This window comes from Leptonychotes weddellii, chromosome X, assembly GCF_054177405.1.
Source record: "Leptonychotes weddellii isolate Sample4059 chromosome X, ASM5417740v2, whole genome shotgun sequence".
In the NCBI taxonomy this organism is placed as follows: Eukaryota; Metazoa; Chordata; class Mammalia; order Carnivora; family Phocidae; genus Leptonychotes; species Leptonychotes weddellii.
The window spans coordinates 105,762,278-105,773,517 of NC_138385.1; the positions used below are offsets into that span (position 1 = coordinate 105,762,278).

At 46.3% G+C, this 11,240-nt stretch overlaps 1 protein-coding gene across 1 annotated transcript in view; it reads left to right on the top strand.

The window, feature by feature from the left end:
- LOC115944477 (polyprenol dehydrogenase) overlaps window positions 1-11,240 on the top strand; it is a 238,927-nt gene that overhangs the window by 214,447 nt on the left and 13,240 nt on the right. The window contains exon 10 of the transcript XR_014141435.1: window positions 6,359-6,469. The gene's annotated coding sequence lies outside the window, so the exon portion shown is untranslated. The remainder of the gene's footprint in view (window positions 1-6,358; window positions 6,470-11,240) is intronic.

The following is an 11,240-nucleotide window of genomic DNA, read 5'->3' on the forward strand; positions in this document are numbered from 1 at the left end:
AATTAAATAAATAAGAGCACAAATAGTGGGCAAAACACAAGCATAAAGTGGACCACCTGCACATGCCACAGAAATGGACAATTCCAAGGAGTATCTATCCCACTCGTTCTCAGAATTCACTAATTTATTTTGCTTTCTAAAGAGCATGAAAATAATCTCCTCTGAAAAATCAGGCGGAAGGTCTTCCGACTCTTGATCGGCAGCTAGAGAAGATCATGTTGGCTGAGTTCGATTTGGGAGAATTTCAGTGTGAACCCACAGGCATTGTCCTCCCATCGCTGGGTTGGATTAGGCTAACACACCATTTGCTAGCCCTCAAAGGGGTCAAAACGTAACACAAATCAACTAGGCTCGGTGTTCTTCCCCTAAATCAGTTGGAGGAGGCCAGTTTTAATAACAACCCCAGGGGGGCCGCCTGGGTGGCTCAGTCATTGGGCATCTGCCTTCGGCTCGGGTCGTGATCCCAGGGTCCAAATAGCAACCCCAGGATCTTAGTCCAACAAAGGTGTATGTGTCCCCAGGACATGCATGTTCTCTACACGCTGACATAGGGATCCAAGCTGACACGGTGGCTTCACTATGTAAAACGCCACCCTCCTTAGTTACCATGAGCAGAGAAAGACACTGGGGAGTCATGTGTGGGCCACACACGGTGCGTGTTCGCACACACCAACATTGCACCAGGCAGGGCTGCTCACGTGGCATTTCCCTGCAAGGCATGCTGGAAAGTGTGGGGAGCAGATGGAGCTGTCAGTGGGCACCAGTCTCTGCCCCAAACTCTCAGAACTCAGATCTCCTGACTGCAGCCAAACACCAAAACAAATGCTCGTAAATACTAATTCTGTCCTCATCCTGGGAGATGTCCAGATGTTGTATAGGAATTTCAGGCCAACAGCTCTACAGAGCACAATGGTAGATGTCAGGTAGATGTGAAGATACCAAGGAAGGTATCAATGTGGATCCTTGGTCAGTGCGGATTCCAGGCAGTATGGACAATGGCTGGGATTAGGCACCCCCGGGAGGATGGTGGCCATCACAACAAACAAACAACAAAGAACAGGATATAACAAGTGTTATCAGGGATGTAGAGAGATGGGAACCCTTGTGCATTGTTAGTGGGAATGTAAAATGGCGCAACTGCTGTGGAAAACAGTATGGCGGTGCCTCAAGAATTAAAAATAGAACCATGCCGTGATCCAGCAATTCCACTTCTGGGTGTATACCAGAAATAACTGAAAGCAAATGTCTTGGAGAGACATTTGCACATCCATGTTCATAGCAACATTATTCACAATAACAGGAATGTGGAAGCAACCCAAGTGTCCATCAACAGATGAGTGGATGAGCAAAATGTGGGTCCGTGCACATGGTGGAATATGACGCAGCCTTGAAAAGGAAGGATGTTCTGCACCTGCTATGACGTGGATTGACCTCGAGGACATGGTGCTGCGTGACATAAACCAGACACAGAAGAACAAATCCTGTGTGATTCCACATATACGGGGTCCCTAGAGGAGTCCCATCCACAGAGAGGGAGAGTAGGTGGTGGGACCAAGGGCTGCAGGAGGGGGGATGAGGACTTAGTGTTTGATGGGGACAGAGCTTCAGTTTGGGGAGATGGAAAGTTCTGGGCATGATGGTGGGGATGGTTGCACAACAGTGAATATGCTTCATGCCCCTAACAGCATATTGCCACATGATTAAAATGGCCAATTTTTTTGTTATAAATGTCTTAATTCAGTTACAAGGAATCGGAGAGCCCCAATACAAGTATATAAGGCTGTTTTTCATTTACCACTTAGTCCTTGGAAGGTAGAAACCCAGTCTCTCCGTAGACAGCGCAGCCCTGAGTGGACCCCGTGTTCTGTCCCAGCCCCTGTGAGTCTGGCTGAGGGGCTGGAGACAAGGTCACACGGCCACCAGACACTCAGCCACATACAGTGCACAAAGCCGTGGTGGCTAAATTGAGGCTTGTGATGTGTCCATCAGACAAGTGAATTGATTATCACTCTTAGCTTGGGAAAACTAAGGATAAGTGTCCCCATTTGGAGGGGACAGATGGGCAGATGGTCGTGAACAGAGAGTACAAGAAATGTCTGAGATGGCTCAGACAGGGGCAGAGGAAGGAATGTGCTTTCTTAAGCCTCATGTGTATTTGTGCAATATTTTAAGGGATATTTTGAGAACTCTTCCTCTTGCAAACAAGGCTTATGTGTGCCTTTTAAAAAGTAGAGAGATCCAATTGCATGAAAATGCAATTAATTTCTGCAATCTTGCTTGAGCCTTGGGCCCATCAAATCCCTTTATAGAGCATGGAGAGTACCCCAGTTCATAGATCTGGACGTCCCAGAAACTTGGCAAGGCACCTGCCAGATATACAGGTGAGCCTATTGGGAGGCACACTGGGACCTCAGAGGCACAGACTGGGTGGAAAGGAGCTATGGTAAGCAGGATTCTGAGGTGGTCTCGAGATTTCTGTGCCCTAGTGCACACACTCTGTATCATCTCCTCCCCTGGAGTATGAGCAGGACCCATGAACATGACAGATGTCACTCCTCTGCTGATGTTACTAATCAGGTAACTGTGACTTCATCAGAGGGAGATTATCCTAGGCAGGCCTGACCTAATCAGAGGATCCCTTCAAGACAAGGTGAATTCTGCCAACAACAAGAATGAACCATAAGAGAAATTTAGTCTTCAGATGAGAATGCAGCCCCAGCTGTTTCCTTATTGAATTTTTTTTTTTTTTTTTGGAACCCTGAGCAGAGGACCCAGGTGACTCATACCTGGAATCCTGACCCATTGCCATTGTGATATAATGCATCTGTATTGTTCTAAGCTGCTAAATTTGGGGGACATTTGTTACATGGCAACAGCTAATACGGCAGCTGAGGATTGGCAGAGCTGAGGTGGAGGAGGACGCAGGGGATGACCAGAGAACATTTCTTGGGGTCTCCATAAAGGATGGAGTGGCTGGGCATTTCATACCTGGGCTCAGTACTCATAAATTGCTCACTTCCTAGGAACTGTAGGGTAGAAAGTAATCAGAACTAACCAGGGCAGAGCTTTCCATGTCCATGGCCCTGTGAGAGACATCACTTCTGACTCATAGGAGCTCCTTGGATTGAGAACACATCACATCAGCAGGAACTCGGAGCACAGAAGAGAATGCGGTGGACCCTCTGTTCATACAGACGTGATTAGTTAGGATGAGAACGTGGGATTGGATCCAATATGAGTAGTGTCCTTATAAGAAAACCACAGAAAACCAAAGACAGCAAGCAGATTGGAAAGATGCATCCACAAGCCAAGAGATGGCAAAGATCCCTGGAAAAACCACCGAGTCCTGAAACAGACTCTCCATCAGAGAATCCACACGGAACCAACCTTGCCCTCGGATTTCTAGTTCCCGGAACTGAGAGAATACGTATCTGTTATTCAAAGACACCCAGGGCGCCTGGGTGGCTCAGTCGGTTAAGCGGCTGCCTTCGGCTCAGGTCATGATCCCAGGGTCCTGGGATCGAGTCCCGCATCGGGCTCCCTGCTCTGTGGGGAGCCTGCTTCTCCCTCTACCTCTGCCTGCTTCTCTGCCTACTTGTGCTCTCTCTCTCTCTGTCAAATAAATAAATAAAATCTTTAAAAAAAAAAAAGACACCCAGTTTGGTGTTTTGTCATGGCGGCCCTGGGAAACGAATACCCGTCTGAACAAAGGATTTGGATATCAAGCATGATCTCTGTTCAAGAGAATTTCAGCCAAATAGCCAGTAGGTGCAACATCCAACACAGTTGTGTGCAAATTGGTCCAAATCACGCAGCGCTTACCAGTGTATCTAATCCATATGACAAGAGGACAGATTAGTGCCCCCAGATAATTATTTCAAACACCCATTACCAAGTATAAGTCTCACAGAGCTGGAGAAAATGATTCCAGGTCCAGCCCCACTGAGATTCTCTGTTTCTGTCTCGGGGCAAGAATATTTCACAGTAGAGGAATATTGGCAAAATTTCCCAACACCTCCTGTCCACAGAGCAAGGGCAACTTTTCGGGGGGAATAATGGATGATGACCAGCCAACTGGATCCTAGTGGTTGACTCTTCAACATTCAAATACGACAACTCATATGTAGGTGACTCAGAAGATGAATCCTGATGGCAATGAGGCATCTTCAACAAATCTCCCACATCCCCTCCAGTTGGGGCCTGCTGGTGACAAATCATCCTCCTGCCAGTTCATGTCTACATCCTATGTCTTGTCCTCACCTGTGTCTAGTTATAATATGAGAAGCATCAGGCACCAAATACCTTCTGGTGCCCAGCACATCGGTGCAATTATTTTAATAGATTTAGACAGACTTAATTGGGACAAAAGGTGGTCAGAATGCTTGAGTAACCAACTGTAAATCCTACATAACCAACATTATTAAGGATGAAGGAAGCTTCTGAGAGAAAGAGTAACTCCTTAAAAGAAACCCCAGAACAACCAGTCTACCACACTTGGTGTCTTAGGCCAGGCTGCTGTGACAACATACCATAGACCAGAGGGCTTAACAGCACAAATTTATTTCCGTGCAGTTCTGGAGGCTGGAGGTGTGAGATCCAGGTGCCAGCAAGGTCGGATTTTAGGGAGGATGCTCTTGCTGGCTTGTACATGACCACCATCTTATGTCTCTTCATACGACAGACAGATTGAGCTCTTTTCTTGTAAGGAGAGTAATCCCATTGTGGAGCCCCACCCTCATCTGACCCTAATGACTTCCCAAGGGCCCCACCTCCTAAAACCATCCCATTTGGGGAGTAAGCCTTGCACATGTGAATTCTGGGGGGCTGGGGGGGAGACATGATTCTCTCCATGCACCCAGCCTTCCTGTTGTGATAAACAGCATCATCCAGACACTCAAACCAGAATCATGGAGCGGATGCCTGACTCTTCCTTCTCCTCATCCCCCACATTCAGTACATTTTCAGGCTTTGTCAAGGCATATACTTCCAGTCTGCCCCATAGTCTCCATCATGGCATCCACCATCCCAGACGCAGCCGCCACCATCAACCTGGACCATGATCACAGTCTACTGCTGTGTTCACTCTCTCTTTCTTATCATTCTCCAAGCACTGATGCAGATGGAGCCTCCATGACTCCATCTGCAGGGACTCGCTTGAATGCCGCGGGCTCTAAGCAACTGTACATCACCCCACTGCACCCTCCAAGACCCGATGATCTCATGCTTCAGCTTCCCCACGTCTCCCTACCTGTCACCTGCCCTCCTGCATCAGGCACACCACACTTCCCTGGGCTCTTTGGACCCACTCAGTCCTTCCTGCATCCAAGAGATGGATCAGAAACAATAATTATAGAAATGACAGGAGACAAATGTAGTCTGCCAAACACATTGTCAGAAAGAAATTATGACATTGGAGGTCTCAACTGAAAACAAAACAAAACAAAACAAAAAATGGAACCAATCCTAGACATACTCTAGTGGATTTCTCAAACCAGATAAAATAAAGAAAACTCTCCAAGGGTCTACAGGGGAATGAAAATAAAACAACAAAAGAGTCAAACTGGTCTAGCTTCATTTCATCTCGGACATTAGAAATGACACAGTGGTATTGGATTGCCTGGCATTGATAGGGGGCAAAAAAAAAAAAATCATTATTAATTCCACGGAGGGACTTTTGGGGAATGAGCCATTTCTCCCCAAATACCATTACAATAATTTCAAATACAGTTTATGCAATCCATGGCATTTCACTCAGTAATTGTGCAGTGCTGCAAAGCTGTGTTGCATACAGGGATCTGTGTTAAGGAGTCCTACAGTGCAATCTTTATCCCCTAAAACAGACAGTTTTTGTCACGGTTGATTATTGCATCCAAAATACTTAGAACACAGAAAGAGGGTTTCATTCTTAATCCATCCTTCAAAAAAAAAAAAAAGAAGGCAAAACAGATGATGATTTACAAATGTCTTGCTAAAACTAGGGTGCAGAGAACGTATCCGTGCCCTCACATCTACAAAGCCATGGGACAGGGACAAAATACCCTTAACAGGATTTTCTGACTATGACCAAATATATTTGCATTTTCCTCGGTGAGGGACAAAACCAGAATTGGCTGATTTTAATGGTTTCAATACTTCCCTCTGTAGCTTAGTGCCCCCTTCAACTGGGGGGAAAGTATTCCCACATTAAAATTTAGAATGAAAAACCTTTTTAAGAATTTATGTATTTTCTGAAATCCCCTCAAATGTCATGTGCCACCAAAAAAAAAAAAAATACATTTGTTTGGGAAAGACAAGGTGGGGTATTTTAAGAACCGAGCATCTGTGACTGTGCTGACATCGTTATCCTCTATAATTTCAGAAATTCGGGATGCTCCTTTTACTTTACCGAGGACCCCGCCTGACACGTAGGACATGGCATTGGCGTGAACCAAACTCTCAGAGACCTACGCCTGCACCATCCATGCTCAAGGTGAGCTGGAAAATCTGGTGAGCATGCGCGCTTCCTCGGGAGTGAGTACCGTGTGCATTCTATAAGCTACTTGCTGCAAAATCAGATCCTGGACGTTGACCTTGCCCTACAGGTGTTTGTGGGGGACGTAAGAGGGGCCTCCCTGCTGTGCTAATCATATTGAGCACCGTCTGTGGTGGATCCTGCATGAAGGAATCCTACAGTGACATCTTTATCCTCTACATCAAACCATTTTTTTCGGAGATTGAAGATCAGGAGATGGAGATTGAAGTCAGCACTTTGTTACAGCACGCTCTCATGGGGGCCCCTGGCAGTTGGACCCAGGAGGGAGGGTACCGTGCACCTGGGCCACCTGGAGCCCGATTGGTTCCGAGCCATAGCTGGGCTGACAACAGCTCCATCAGCCCCTGGCGGGTCTGCTGGACATGCACCATCCATGAGTGGTAGGTAAGATGTTTAGAACAAATTGCTCGATCTCCACAAGGGCCCTGGGAGGAAGGCACTCTTCTGGCCACTTTTTAAAAAAATAAGAACATTGAGACATGGCATTCGAGTCAACCTCCCCTAAGTTCACATAGTTAGCTCATGAGGAAGAGCCCGGATACACAGTCAGAGTGTCAGGGGCACGAAGAAGAAATGAGCGGCATGCCGGGGCCGAGAGTCCATTTCAAAACATGCTTGCCCTCTGTTGGAAAACCCAGATGGCTCAGAAGTTCAGAGGCAGAAGGACCTTCCTTCCAGGGTGGAAATGGATTTGCCCAGAAGCGCTCTGCCTTCTGCTTGGAAGCGCCCAGGGATGAGCTCACAGGAAACTATGTAGTGGCCATGGCTCTCACGTCACTGGTGTGTGATTCTTGGATTTTCCTCCGAGAAATCAGCGTCCAGGGGTTGGTAGTCCCACTTGTGGTAGCTGAGCTTCGGTAAGGGCTGGTCATGCTAGCAACACAGTGGTCTCCCCAACCAGACCCTGCAAGGCTCCCCTGAGCCCAAGCTTACGTGGCAGGCGGGGAGATGGCAGACTCATGTTGGAATCCCTAAATCTTCTGTGCATTTCCAGGCATAGCAGGTATAAGGAATAAAAAGGCACTTCCCCCCAAATAGGAGGCATGCTCCTTGTCCACGAAGGGTTCCCCAACCTTGACGTTTGAATGTGAGGTCCTTGGATGTCCGGGGAGATTTGGTGCAAGAAAGAACCTCAAAAAAGGTGCACCTTCACAATTATGCATAAAGTGTGTCTATGTGTGCACCTACTCTAGGAAGAGTGTGCAGAGTTTTTGTTCACTGTGAATGAGATCTTTGAATCCAGGCTTGTAAAGAGCATCAAAGCAGTGGTTAAAAAGATGGGGACTTGCCGCCCCACGCCGTGCCTCTGCCGCTCTTGAGAGGCAAAGGGACAATCGTGAGAAAGCTCATTTGGAGCGCATTCTTGTCCAGACGGGATCTCAGTGCACCTCTGAATTTCTTTTCCTCAAAGCTGGACGGGTCCAGAGAACACACCCGCGGCAGCCCCGGTAGGGGAGCGCCGGAGAGGTTTGCAACTAGGATGAGTGTCAGCGGTGGCTGGGACGGGGCTGTTCCCCACGTCTGAGCTCCTCTCGGGAGCTGATTACAGACCACTTTGCATCATGAGGAGGAGTGATGCGCGCAGGCAGCCCAGTCCATTACCTCCTACCAGCCGCATCCCGTGCCCTGCGTTTGGCAGTAAGTCTGCCTGGCGTTCCTTGTCGCCTCTCGTCAGGCTCCGCGATGCCTCGCTCTGTGTTTTCCCAGAGGTGGCGCCTCGGGGACTTTGCTCCTTCCCATGGCAGATTGCTCGTGACTTAAATCCTGTTTCTGGCTTCCCGCCAGGATGACAGGTCGTCTGACTGGGAAGGGACTTTGGGGACCTGCGGGTTCAGACTGAGAAACCCAAGTCTTGACAGCAACATGGCAGATTTGGGTGATAGGAACGCATCTGAGCATTTGCACCTCCGATTATGTCTCAGTTATCGTTGGGCTTGCATCAGCACACCTGCATGATGCTTGGAGTCCTTAGTGGATACGTGTGTTTACGTGGGTATAAGACACACGTCCGTACATACATATAAATATGTCCTCGTCCCCACACGCACACACACCCATCACGTATATACATGCACATACCTACACAGACACACACACACCAACATACTTTACAAACTACTACGTACAGACAATTCGCCACAACATATTTTGCAATATCAATGATATAAAACCTTCCACCCTGGCAGGTGCCATCAGAAAGTTTTTTCTCCATCGTTCAGACATAGCAATGGGGACTTCTTTATTATTATTATTATTATTATTATTATTATTATTATTATTATTGCAAGTGATTTGTTATTTATAATTGAAAGAATCATGTATGATTGCAAGTCCCCCAAACAGCTAGATTCTTGTCTTCAGAAGCATTTTGAATGTACCACCCATTTCTCTGCCTTTACCCCGGACACCTGCTCCCAGCCACCTGGGATGCTTTCTTATGTTTCCATGTATTTTTTTTTTTCCTTTCCTGCAAGAGCTCATAAATCCTGGGTGGATTTATTCTGTGCTTGTGTATGAGCTGGAATGCCTATCACCCTCTCGATGGCGCTAAGGTCAGCCCTAAGTAGGGCCAGATCTTGCATTCGTCAGGGTTCTCCAGAGAAATAGAACTGGTAGGATGTGTACACGTATACAGACAGATTTTTTTTTTTTTTTTTTTTTTAAGGAATTGGCTCATGCCGTACTCAGAGCTGAGTGGTCCAAAATCTTCAGGGTAGACTAGCACGCTAGACATGCAGGAAAGAGCTGGTGTTGCAGCTGAGCTGTGCAGGCCCTGTGCGAGCAGAATTCCTTCTTGCTCAGGGGAAGTCACTGCTTATGCTTTTAAAGCCTTCAACTGATTAGACGAGGCCCACCTGCATTGTGGGCAGCAATCTGCTTCATTCAGAGTCCACTGCTTGAAATGTTAATCTCATACCAAAAAATATATACAAATAAAACACCTTTAAAAGAAACATCCAGAATAATATTTGACCACATCTCTGTGGCTGGGCCACATTGACACGTAACATTGACCATCACAGATCTGCTCACCGTTCAGGAAGACATCCGTGACAAGATAACTGGAGACCTGGCCAGGACCAGGAGCCAGTGACAGACTCCATAACGTTTCAAACAGAAATTTTCCATACCAGCAGGGGCTAATCCCCATTAATCAAATATTCACTTGCCACGCAAAATACGTGAATTGGTAAAACTCCCATGTCTCCCTACCTCATGGGCCTGGCATATTATAGCTGCCTGAAGATACAAACATCACTATCTGTTCTTTGTCCCCCTGTACACATCGATAGCCTTGCACAGAAAGTCTGAAGAATATGATGATGCCTTGGTGTGTTTTGTGGCAAAGAATTATTTTTTTTTCTGTGGATCACTTTTGCAGAAATCATACCAGATGTCAGAGTGCACGTCACAGCTTCTCAGACATTCATGGGCACACAGTTTCCAGGAATCTTGCAAAAGTGCAGATTCTAATGTAGCAGGTGTGAGGCAGAGCTTAGATCTTGGCATTGCTAACAAGCCCCCAGGTGAGGTCGATGCTGCAGGTGCGTAGGACACCCCCTGGGCATCAGTGGATAGACCTTCATCCTCCGAAATCCAGGACAACACAGAACCAGGCATGAATAGGTTTCTTGATATCTAGTCTCTATGGGATCTCCGTAGGTGAGTTTCTGTAAGTCCTGGAGTATCATCCAAGCAAGGCGTTGCCTACAACCTGGAGGTCAGGTGTGCTGGAGGAGGCGGCCACCCGGGAAGTCTTCTGCGTGTTAGTTTTGTGCAATCAGGCAGGAAGCATGGCTCATCAACCACAGGAGATAACATTTTGGCCAGCATGTACACATTCCCAAGGCTTCAACCCAAACATCCACCCCTATTAAAATGCTCTCACAGTGCAGCATAAAAAGAGGCAACGAGCAAGCCACCAGGGAACAGAGACAACTAGAGTCAGTGACTCCTACCTGCTTGTAAAGTCCGGGTACACAAATCTGTTCATGACGCCCAGCTACCCCCACCTGTGCTCACGAGACATTGTCTAGAACCAACCACAGGGCCTGTGGTGTGCACGCCTGCCTTCCATTCCTGCCCGTGCAGGAATGTTTCGGTGCATTCATCTTGAAGAGGGTGTGTGGAAGACAGAAACCAGACGTATGGCCGATCGCACTGGCCCGTGATCACATTGAAAGAAGGGCAAGTAACAAAATCAGACTTTGGTGTGTTGTGTGCAAATGTACCTTCGTTGTATGGACCAGGCCATGGCTAGTCGCCCAGCTCTGAGCCCATATACCTGGCACCGATGACTTGAAGACCCCTAAAGTTTACCCCAATTTCTATTTCTCTGGATTCCATAACAGTGCACATAATAAGTATATTAGCTATCACTTAGATATATATAATATATTTACATATACATGATAATGCATATGATACTATGTATATAATATATACATAATATAAATTTGCTTAGATATATAATATATATTTATACATATATTACAATATATATCATGCAATATATAATATACATATTACATATAGAATACATAATATAAATTTTATATATTTATGTATGCATTATATATTGCATTATGCATTATATATTATATATCATATAGTATATGTAATATATTTTCATATAATTATCTAAAATTGCATATGATGTATATATATGTATGGTCTAGGGCTTCATTATATAATTATATTACATAAT